Raw genomic sequence first — 10,806 nt, forward strand, 5'->3', positions numbered from 1 at the left:
GGCACAGTGCTGTGTGAGAACTTCGATGCTCATGTGGCGAAATTTTGCAAGATGGCCAACCAAAATCCATGGTAGCCTGGATTATCTGTTGATCCAAATGAGCATGCCTGAATGTCACGTACATTGTAAGGTGATGCGGGACCGTTATTTAGGTATGGTACTGTGTCTCCCTACTCAACTGAAATGAAAGCTAGATATGTAATAGTGTGTTAGGGGTATTAGTTTCATTCTTTGAAGATCATTGTTAATTATTAAAACTTTAGTTGTGGTCTGATTGAGATGAACAAAACTCTTTGCCCTCCTTGGAAATAATAACTGTAATGTGCAGTCAATTCGTATTTATGAACTGTACACATAAAAAGAAGTGAATAAATCCATGCAGAAAACAAATAAATACCTAAATACTAAGATATATTAACAACTTATGGGAAGGTTTTGCTTGAAATATAAATGTTCCAGATTGTTCTGACTGGAGCCCATTTGTTACTTTGTTAGCTCAAATTCAGCCTAAACAAAAACGTGGAAAGTCAAGTTTGGTTAATAAATCCGTTTAACCCAAAATGAACTTTCAAGAATATTGAAATATCGAGAGATGTCTTTATTTGGACGACTTGTCAATGTTTAATTCCATATAGCTTAGAAAAAAGGAAAATGATTATGTCTTTTCAACGAAAATCTGCTCAGGGCATTGCTGACTGTGTCTACTAGAAAGCTTAAGCTACACAATTATATCTTTATAGTTTTCTGCTAAAAAACTAAATAGTATTACTTTTTACAATAAATTCTGCAATGCCCAAAAATTGCAGATTTTTTAAATGACAACTTTTACGGGTTAGTTCTCTTTTATTATAATTATTTATTTAATGTTTTATTCTGTTGTAATGTGAAGGTGATGGAGCCTTTCTTTGAAGAAAGCCAACGCGGGCATTTCATTAAACTTAGTTTTGAGTTTGGAAGCAAGGTTTAGTAGAAGGATGGAGCAGAGTGCAGGCTCTTGGACTGTCAAACCACAACTGTCATGATTTTGTCCTCATGCTTTTGTTTTGTCGTCTTGTTCATGTTTTGTCAAGTTTGGTTTTCGGATCTGGTTATGCTTTTGCTTCATGTTTTTCTAGTTTGTGTTCAAGAGTCCCTGTTTTGCTCCTGTAACATTTTGTTCTGTTAATTAAGTTTATTAGGTTCACCCGCTTCAAGTTAATCTGTCTCCTTGCTCCACCTGGTTTTCACGCCATATATTTACACCTGTTCTGTTAGTCTTCGTGAAAACATCTCTCATGCCCATGTCTTGTTCTCATGCTCATGTCTAGTTCTCTAACCAAGTCTTGTCTTTTTGATCATGCCATGCCTGTCTTGCCTTCCCGTTTGTTTTGTTCCTGCCTCCTGCTGAGTGTGAATTTTTGTAATTAAACCTTTTCTTCACTTACCATCACGCTGCCTGCTCGTCTGCATTCTGGGGTCCAATATCAAGTAAACCGTGACAACAGGATGATTTCAATCAAACTGCATAATTTTGGTCCACAATGAGGCACATTGTTTTAATAATAAATGGAGAAAAGAATGCTGTTATGCCATTCTGAAAAGTGGCATACAAAAAAAAAAACAAAAATCCTTGTACAAAATCTTGTACAAAAAGATGTGGGAGTGAAAACATTGTTGTATTACACCTTCAATGAAAGTAAATTCACAGATTTGCACATAACCTTTTACATAATTTTAACCTATAAATTTACACTTCACACATAGAACTGGACAATATACTGTTCACTTCCTCAGGATTATGCCTGATTCTATAAGTTCTGTCAATTTTAAAATGAGAGGTATGGCATGGGACTGCAGAGAAGCCCCACTTACTTTAAAAAACTGGAATTTTGTTCTGCAAATATATGCAAATCTTGTTAATACTTTACATTTGTGTAATTGCTCTGAATGGATCCACTTTGTTGTCTTTTGGAATTCATTGTTTGCCCTACTTTCCTCCACATCAACTTGGCATGCTGGAGCTTCCACTCAGCACAAGCCCATAGTGTCTGGCAGATATGTGCGTGTAGTTCACATTTCTTCAAGCGTCCTTGCCAAATTTTCTTTTGGGGGCCACAGTCAAACCTGGTAGAGGGCTTCACCATCCAAGCTCACAGCAAGAGAGTCTGCCTGCGGGGAGCGGATCAGACTCATGCATGTTTTTTTAAGGTCTTGAATTAATGAGTTTGCACTAGGATTTATCATTAGGGCTTGTTTGTGTCAAGTATTTTATAATGGCAGTAATTGCTTGAGACCAGCTGTTTCAGGAGTGTGAAAATGGGTTTTACACACACATTTTATATATACTAAATCCATACTGCACAACAAATTGGCAAGTTATTGTTACTGTAAATATGCAAATATTCTGTACAATCATCACAGTCTCTAAGAAATGGCAAGTGGTTAGTTTAACAGCAAGAGGTATGCCAATAATTATTTTATCTCCCAACTAATTAAAAGAAATGCTCGAGCCAAGAAAACCTAAAGGTCTGTCTCTTAAACTGGATAATACACAACGGGCCTGAACGCTACAAATGGCACTGAAGCTGAGGTAATAATTTAGACATGCGCTGGAAGACAGGTCTTACTGCGCTTGTAGGAAACCATGACGGCACCTCATCTGTCATCTGTCATCTTCACTTCAGCCCCATCTCCTGGTCCCCACTGGAGAGCATCCTCCATCTCTCCTTGGCCACATAGTCGAGACACATGCGCTCTCAAATATGATCGATGAGAGGAGTGCCTTACTATTTCAGCAGAGCATGACTCCATTTACACCCACAGCATTACCAGTGAATGTCAGGCTGGTGGTTCCCAGTGTTGTCCTCAACCAGACCAGCACTGCGCACAAATACAGACAGATGTGGGTCACGCTCTACTCCATTTTCACTCTTTTTTTCCCATGCTGATGTTAAAATGCAAGTTGACTTTAAAGCATTAAGTGCCATTAGAAGGAGAAAGAAAAGCTTAGCATATAAAAATGTTCCTTCTAGTATAAAAAAGAAAATACATAAAAAAAACAAAAAACAAAACACACACACATACAAATGAGCACATCCAAACTATTTGTCAAACCAGCACTGAATGTTCCTCAAAGGTTTATTAAAACATAAATATACAGCAACTTGAACTGGTGTGAATTTGTGTGGCTTTAAAACCAAGGCAAACTAATTAAAATTATTACTCACCTGGAAAATCTGAGAACAGTTTTTTTTTTTGTTTTAACAGGAAACTCAGCTTTCAAATTTAGATGTACAAAACCTCAAATCTAATTGATGTAGCAATATTTACTCAACATATAATATCAAGCAAAGAGATGTATTCATTTTATTGCATGAAAAAAAATGTATTCATCCACAATAAATGCATAGCAAATCAGCATGGTAAATTTATAATTATTAGTATATCAAGCCACAATATAACATAATGTCATAGTGGGTTTTCACCAGACTCTGAATAACACAACCATGAGTTAACCAAGGCAGCGTTTTAACAATTTATTAGGTTTTACAGGAGTAATTGTGATCTGGAACCAGGACTGGATCAGTGGGATGGATTGGGATCTCACTGAGGGAGAAAAGAGAGGCTTAGAGAAGTCCTGCATAAGATGGCAAAATTACTAAACAGTTTCTTTGGTTTTGACTTACGAAGGCAGAGCTCTCAGCTAAGCCTGGGAGGAATAAGTCTGTTCCACGATGGTTGAGGTTGGCAGGTGGGTGCAGCTGAAGGCAAAGTGCTTCCTGGTTCTTCAGACTCAGTGTTTCTCTCTTTTCGATCCTTTCCATAAAAAGGGGGTATTCACCATGGGAGGGTGGACAGCCAGGTGGAAGGTTCTCAGAAGCAGGAGAACCAAAACTCTAGAAACCTGGATCCAGGAAGGAAGCAGAGTGGAGGCTCACAGCCGAGACATCGAGGCTTGAATTTTCTTGATCTTGAGAACATGGCAAGAATTAACTGGAGGCACAAAAAAACGTCTTCCTAAGAGGCAGAGGAGAAAACACAAAAGGTCGAGAACAGTTGAAATAACTGCAGAGTAGCAGATGTCTCGCTGTTTACCACACTATGTGAGACAACGAGCTGACGCCTCCCTCTGGTTTTCCACTGCTCTTAAAGCCCAGGTTGATTGCTCACTGATGAGCAACAGCTGCGCAGAAGCACCTGCCAGTCACACCCTGACTAGGAGGAGAGAGACACAGCACAAAATATATATATATCCTCTTTCAGACAAGTAAATTGTGGCAAAGGGCATCAGTCTACAACGCGTTCATCCTGCGCTGGCTGGCTGGAGCGCAGTCTGATCCAGAAATCGGGCAGTGGCTTATGATTCAATTCAACTTTTAGAGTTGAATATATATAACACAGCACAAAAAACACAGACTGCACCCAGCCTGCACACAACTACCGTGGATATGACACATAAACCCTTGCAAACATTTATAGACCCAACAATGATGACTCATCCTTTTAAATGACTAACTGAAACTACAATTCATTCAATCATGCTCAGTGAGCAAGCTTCTATTTATGTCACTTTATGCATTAAATCAGTGGTTCCCAAATATTGCTCAATTGTGTACCCCCTTCAGAGATATGACCTCAAGCCAAGTACTTACATGCCCGTAAAAATGTGTTTCTAAACTCTGCACATATCAAATAAAATTATATGCAACTAAAGGTGACCTATTACACTTCCATTTAAAAATTTGGGATATGTCTATGGGCTATACAAAACATGTTAATTACATTTTTTACACAACACCATTCTCAAATAATGTGAACCTCCTCAGTTCCCCCTTTTTTGAGCTCCTTTCAGAATGATTTGGATTTTTCTTGAGCCTTTCTGAAAATCCTGACATGTACTGCTGTAAGCTCTCAAAGCAGTTCATGGTGAAGAGATGCGTGCAAACTAGTACTATCTTCAGCATTGTGACTGGCACATTGCCCTTAAAATTAAAATGAAGCCACGAATCTGTTATCTGACAGCGGGAGCATGTGCGTGGACACGTGGGTCTTTGCAGCCAAAATCAGAACACCTGCCTTTGAGCATAGCCATTGTAAAGCGCTTGAAAGGTAAGAACAGCTGGTGAGATGCAATCCTCTACTGAAAATCCAGTGGCTGGAGCTCCGCTTCAGTTGCTAGTCCCCTCGGCCATAGTTCCCTTGGTGGTTGCTTTCTCATGGCTTTCTCCTCTGGTTATTAGTACAGTTCTCCTTGCTTCTCTGGGTTTTCTAGTTTAGTTTCTCGCTTAGTGTTTCTGTGGTTGTTTACTGTTAGGTTATTTATTCTTGCTGTATTCTTCCAGTTTATTAGTTCCTTTTCCCCTCTGGCCTTAGATCCCCTTTTGTTATTATTTATCCAGTTGCTTGTTTCCCTTAAGATTAGTTGTTATTTCCCAGCCTTGCTCTTTAGTATAGTTCTTCATGTCCCTGCTTTGTCAAGTTAGTGTTCCTCCCAGTTAGTTTAGTGTTTACTTTTTATCTGTCAGGTGTTTCTTCTGTTCCCTCCAATTTCTCAGTTTACTTTAGTTAATGGTTATTCTAGATTCTTATGCTTTATTTGGTTATTTATCTTTGCCTATAGTTTTGCTTAGATCTGTTTTACCCTGGTTATGTTAGGTAGTTTAGTATCTTGGCCAGCTCCTCGTGTTCCTGGTTACCCCTGCTAATTAGTGTCACTTATTCCCTCAGTTCCCTGCAGCCTGATCCACACCTGTTACATGTTTCCTCTGATTACCTGCCTCCCTGTCTCATTGGTCCACACTCCACTTCCCTCAGTTTATAAGCCCTCTAGTTTTCATTGTTCCCGGCTGGTCCCTCCCGTTCACTACCCTCTTGTGTCTCTGTTGGCCTTATAGTTCATTTTGGAAACTTCATGTTAGTTTTGGATTGCTCTTGTAAATTTTGGAATCGTCTCCTGTAAAGCTTTGAAAAACCTTTTGATTAAAGAAAGAAACTTTCCATCATCATGTTGATGCCCAGTGCTTGTCTGCATTTTGGTCCACTACAGCCACAGACCGTGACAATTAGAGACCCAAAAGGATGTAAAGAAATGATCAAAAAGTTAATTTTGCATAATTGTTCCCCTTTAATTATTTCTGACCAAATGTTATATATATCTATATACAGGAAAACTTTTCCTGACTCGCTACTACAAAACACCCCAAAGTGGCTCAATAATATTTAAATCTGGTGACTGTGCAGGCCATGGGAGATGTTCAACTTCACTTTCATGTTCATCAAACCAATCTTTCACCAGTCTTGCTGTGTGTATTGGTGCATTGATGACGCCCCCATCTAGCACAAGTATTGGGCCAAGGGAATGCCATGATATGGCAGCCTAAACCATCACTGATCCACCCCCATGCTTCACTCTGGGCATGCGACAGTCTAGGTGGTACGCTTCTTTGGGGCTTCTCCACACCGTAACTCTCCCGGATGTGGGGAAAACAGTAAAGGTGGACTCATCAGAGAGCAATACATGTTTCATATTGTCCACAGCCCAAGATTTGCGCTCCTTGCACCATTGAAACCGACGTTTGGCATTGGCATGAGTGACCAAAGGTTTGGCTATAGCAGCCCGGCCGTGTATATTGACCCTGTGAAGCTCCCGACGGACAGTTCTGGTGGAAACAGGAGAGTTGAGGTGCACATTTAATTCTGCCGTGATGTGGGCAGCCGTGGTTTTATGTTTTTCGGATACAGTGAGGGTTAACACCCGAACATCCCTTTCAGACAGCTTCCTCTTGCGTCCACAGTTAATCCTGTTGGATGTGGTTCTTCCTTCTTGGTGGTATGCTGACATTACCCTGGATACCGTGGCTCTTGATACATCACAAAGACTTGCTGTCTTGGTCACAGATGCGCCAGCAAGACGTGCACCAACAATTTGTCCTCTTTTGAACTCTGGTATGTCACCCATAATGTTGTGTGCATTTCAATATTTTCAGCAAAACTGTGCTCTTACCCTGCTAATTGAACCTTCACACTCTGCTCTTACTGGTGCAATGGGCAATCAATGAAGATGGCTACCAGGCTGGTCCAATTTAGCCATGAAACCTCCCACACTAAAATGACAGGTGTTTCAGTTTCATTGTCCAACCCCTGTACTTTGTCAGTGCAAAGATTTTACGGAACACTAAATGGTAGAATTTACACATGTATTAGGCTTTGTGGTAATGTGAGAAGGCGCCTTACTCTTTTTATACAAACGTAATCTGCCTGTTTTCACTCGTTGTTTTCAAATCTTCTTGAAAACCCCTACATCCCTGTTGTGTACCCCCAGGGGTACGAGTACCCCACTTTGGGAATGACTGTATTAAATCATGTAATAAACCATCGAAATGGTGGTGCATCCAAACATCTCTTCTCAAAGATAATGCCTTTGGCACCTTCATCCAAAACGATAGAGCATTCTTTCTGGAGACGAACAACTTTCAAAACCCTTCACTGTCTTTATTATGGAAACAGGAAAAACAGTATTAAGAAGTAACTTAATACCATATTTATCACACAAGAAAAAACAACAAGCAGAATCAAATTTAGAAAGAATATAAGTCATTGAGCTAATTACTACAATCCAAATCCAGATGAACAAAGGAGGAACTCCATAATTTATTACTTGAACTGCAAAGAATTGTCCACAGAAAGCACAATTCATCATTCAACAAACTAAATATGACATCTTCAAGTATAGTTAAAAAGTAGGTCAAAATAAGCTCAAACGTAAAAAAATAAAAATCCACCATTCCGGCTAAATTAAATTCAAAAAACAGTTCGAAATTCCCAAGACGCCAGCAATGTTTACAAATCCTTCTACATTCAGGTATATACACCAGATCATTATCCAAATGAAAATTAAATTGGAAAATGGAATTTGGTCTTCCTTATTCATCCACTGAAAAGGCTAATATGTTAGATCTTCCACTCACACCAGATGAACTTCATAAAGCACTTCTTAAAATGCTCAACAACAAATCACCCGGATCTGATGGATTTCCTGAGCTCCTCAAGAAATCCATCAGAAACAATTCTGGCCCATTTTATCACAACTCTTATATAATGTAACTAATGGCACCTCGAATGCAATTCTACTATGCCAACGCAGATGTATACAGCTGGCATAACAATACGTTTGAAACCAAATAAAGACCCAATAAACTCTTCAAGCAACCATTCTCTTTACTGAATAAATACTGAAAATTATAACTAAATCACATAAATAGAAAAAACCATTCCTACCCTAAAACACCCAGATCAAACTAGTTTTATTAAAAATGGAAACCCACCTGATGGCTCCTTTAAATTGTTAATATTTATTAACATTTTTAACAGAAACAAACCCATAGTGTAATAGTTTCATTGTATGCAGAAAAGCAAACGTAACCTTTTTAATGAAGGTATTACAAAAATTTGGATTTAAAGGGTCTTTCATCGGAATGATAAAAACACTGTATACCTTACCGAGGGCCACAATAAGTACTAATGAAATCACATCTTCCAGTTTCATCCTCCACAGGGGAACCAGACAAGGATGCCCATTGTCAATTTGTATGCAGCTTATATTTTGTTATTCTTACAAGATCCAATAAATCTCTTTAGAGAGCGAAATAATTAACAACCTTTCCAAAATCTCAGAAACTGGGAAACAAAATCCATTCTCCTTCTCCTTCCACTTTCCTTTTTATTTTTTTAAGGCACTAATGACCATTTTTCACATTTTTCAAAAGTGAATTAACAGGAAATAGGGCATAGAGAGAGGGGAGGACATGCAGTAAACATTAACGGGCCGGGACTCAAACCCACGACAGCCTGCATCGAGGACTTAGGCCTCTGTTCACAGATCGCATGCTTTATGTGTTTCCTGCAAACATGACTTCTTTTGGTTTTGTACAAATGTATGCAGTGCACAAATCTGACCACAGCTTAGGTGAATGACCACGTTTTTCAGATAACACAATCTTTCATATTGGGATCATGGATTGAATAGAGCTCCATGACATGTTTATTGTTTGTTCATCAATGTTCTCTGCTATGGAGGACAGTTGGGGCAACACACGCTCCATTTAAATCTCTAAAATGCTCAGTTAGGGGCATAACCGTGTTATCATTCTGTTAGGAGGAAACTATGTGTTATATATAAAGTGAAATTTATACTCAGCATCACGCTAAACACATTATATGGCATTTATTTTGAAAACAGCTTTTTATTCAGTGCTTTTTATCAGAAATAAGGTGAAGAAAATGTGAATCATCAAAACTGCAGCATGAGTATGCTGTGTCTGTATTTTCTTCTCTAGTACTTGAAAGGCTCAGCAGGAGCTGATAAAAAAAATACTGTCACATCTTCTGGTTTATTTATTCAGAAGCAAATAAAACATTATTGCGCTGTGTCATCAACAGCAGGCAGTGAAGGAAATCAAGAATACACACAAATCTCATCAAACAGTTGCACATAAATCTGTGTCCAACTGTGAGTCAAATCTTTTTCCATCCTGGAAAGTTGTTACTAGTGCAATGTATGACTCCATTTCAGAATAAGAACAAAATGGTTTGCATTTGTTGTATGTGTGGTATTTCATAAACATTTTAAATAAATAAAAATATTTTAACATAAACACCTTTTTTAACATGTATTTTTGCAGGAATTTGCAGAGATTGTAGACTGGCAGCCTAGTGGTAAGAGCAGGGTGCTTGCGTCCTAGTAAACCCGGCTGCAAGTTTCCTGCTTTGAATCCCACAAACTACCATTCTGGGACCATATGCAAGACGCCAAGTCCTAGAATGCTCTCTGAGGGCTCCCTAAGGTATGGTGAGATGCAGAGAAATCTCATCCATACCAGAATCATTCGTTTAAATGTACAGGGTGCAATAAAAAATAAAAATGATTATTAATAAACCACTGTAACTTAAATATCAGATAATTAATGTAGACTAAGAAACCATGTATAACATGGTGTTAGTTTTGTGCCTGTACACATGTATATAGCCAAAGATATGCCGAACACACAAACAGAAGGCTTGACTCATTGTGACGTGAACAAAATTTGTCAGGTGGTGCAGTTATGTAATGTTGACTCTCGGCTAATTCCTCGAGTATTTAGGCAAAGCTGTTTGTGTTTTAAAAATATAATTTTTCTGCCAGTGTGAACCAAAATGTAATATATTCTCACTTATTTATATCAATAGCTTTATGTACAGTGAATGTCTGCCTACTCTGTTCTAAATTCAATGATTATTTCCACGGAAACCGTTTTGTTTACATCTTTTATTTTAGAAGCTAATTAAATATCTTACTTTAGAAAAATCAATAGAGTAAATATCTGTTACTTACTGGGTTGGTTAGGAGAACTCCTTTATAATATGAATCTGGAGGAGTATTAGTAATACATCCGAGGGCCTACTTTTTTCATCTTGTTATGGTAAAAACAGAGCTTAACACTGATTCAGGTTTAACCAACAGTGCATCTTTGGTTACATAATGTAATTAACAATGCAAATTCATCTGTAGTTGTATACATTCAAATTAACATGGTGGAGTTTATTACAAGAACTTTAAAAGGATGAGTGTTTACCATGATATTGTCATGGATTTCAACATTGCTTCCCTTGTTTATTTAGATATTTATTTCCTCACTGTAAGTTATTTATTTATTTTTTTGCTGATCCTGCTCTCATTGATCGGCTGCCCTCTGTTGCAGCTGAGAGGGATGGGTAGGTGGTGTGTGGGTGTTTTATGATCCGTCCTCATCCTCTTTCCAGCCTGTAAAGTGCTTAACGACAATCAATCTT

At 38.4% G+C, this 10,806-nt stretch overlaps 1 long non-coding RNA gene across 1 annotated transcript; it reads right to left on the bottom strand.

Annotated features, from left to right (window-relative positions):
• Positions 1 to 3,099: 3,099 nt before the first annotated feature.
• Positions 3,100 to 10,466, bottom strand: LOC124867498. Its single transcript, XR_007038077.1, has 3 exons — positions 10,349 to 10,466; positions 3,666 to 4,194; positions 3,100 to 3,585 (listed from the first exon to the last, which is right to left on the bottom strand). It is a non-coding gene; the product is annotated as an uncharacterized LOC124867498 (long non-coding RNA).
• Positions 10,467 to 10,806: the final 340 nt, after the last annotated feature.

Source organism: Girardinichthys multiradiatus, chromosome 4, assembly GCF_021462225.1.
Source record: "Girardinichthys multiradiatus isolate DD_20200921_A chromosome 4, DD_fGirMul_XY1, whole genome shotgun sequence".
NCBI lineage: Eukaryota > Metazoa > Chordata > Actinopteri > Cyprinodontiformes > Goodeidae > Girardinichthys > Girardinichthys multiradiatus.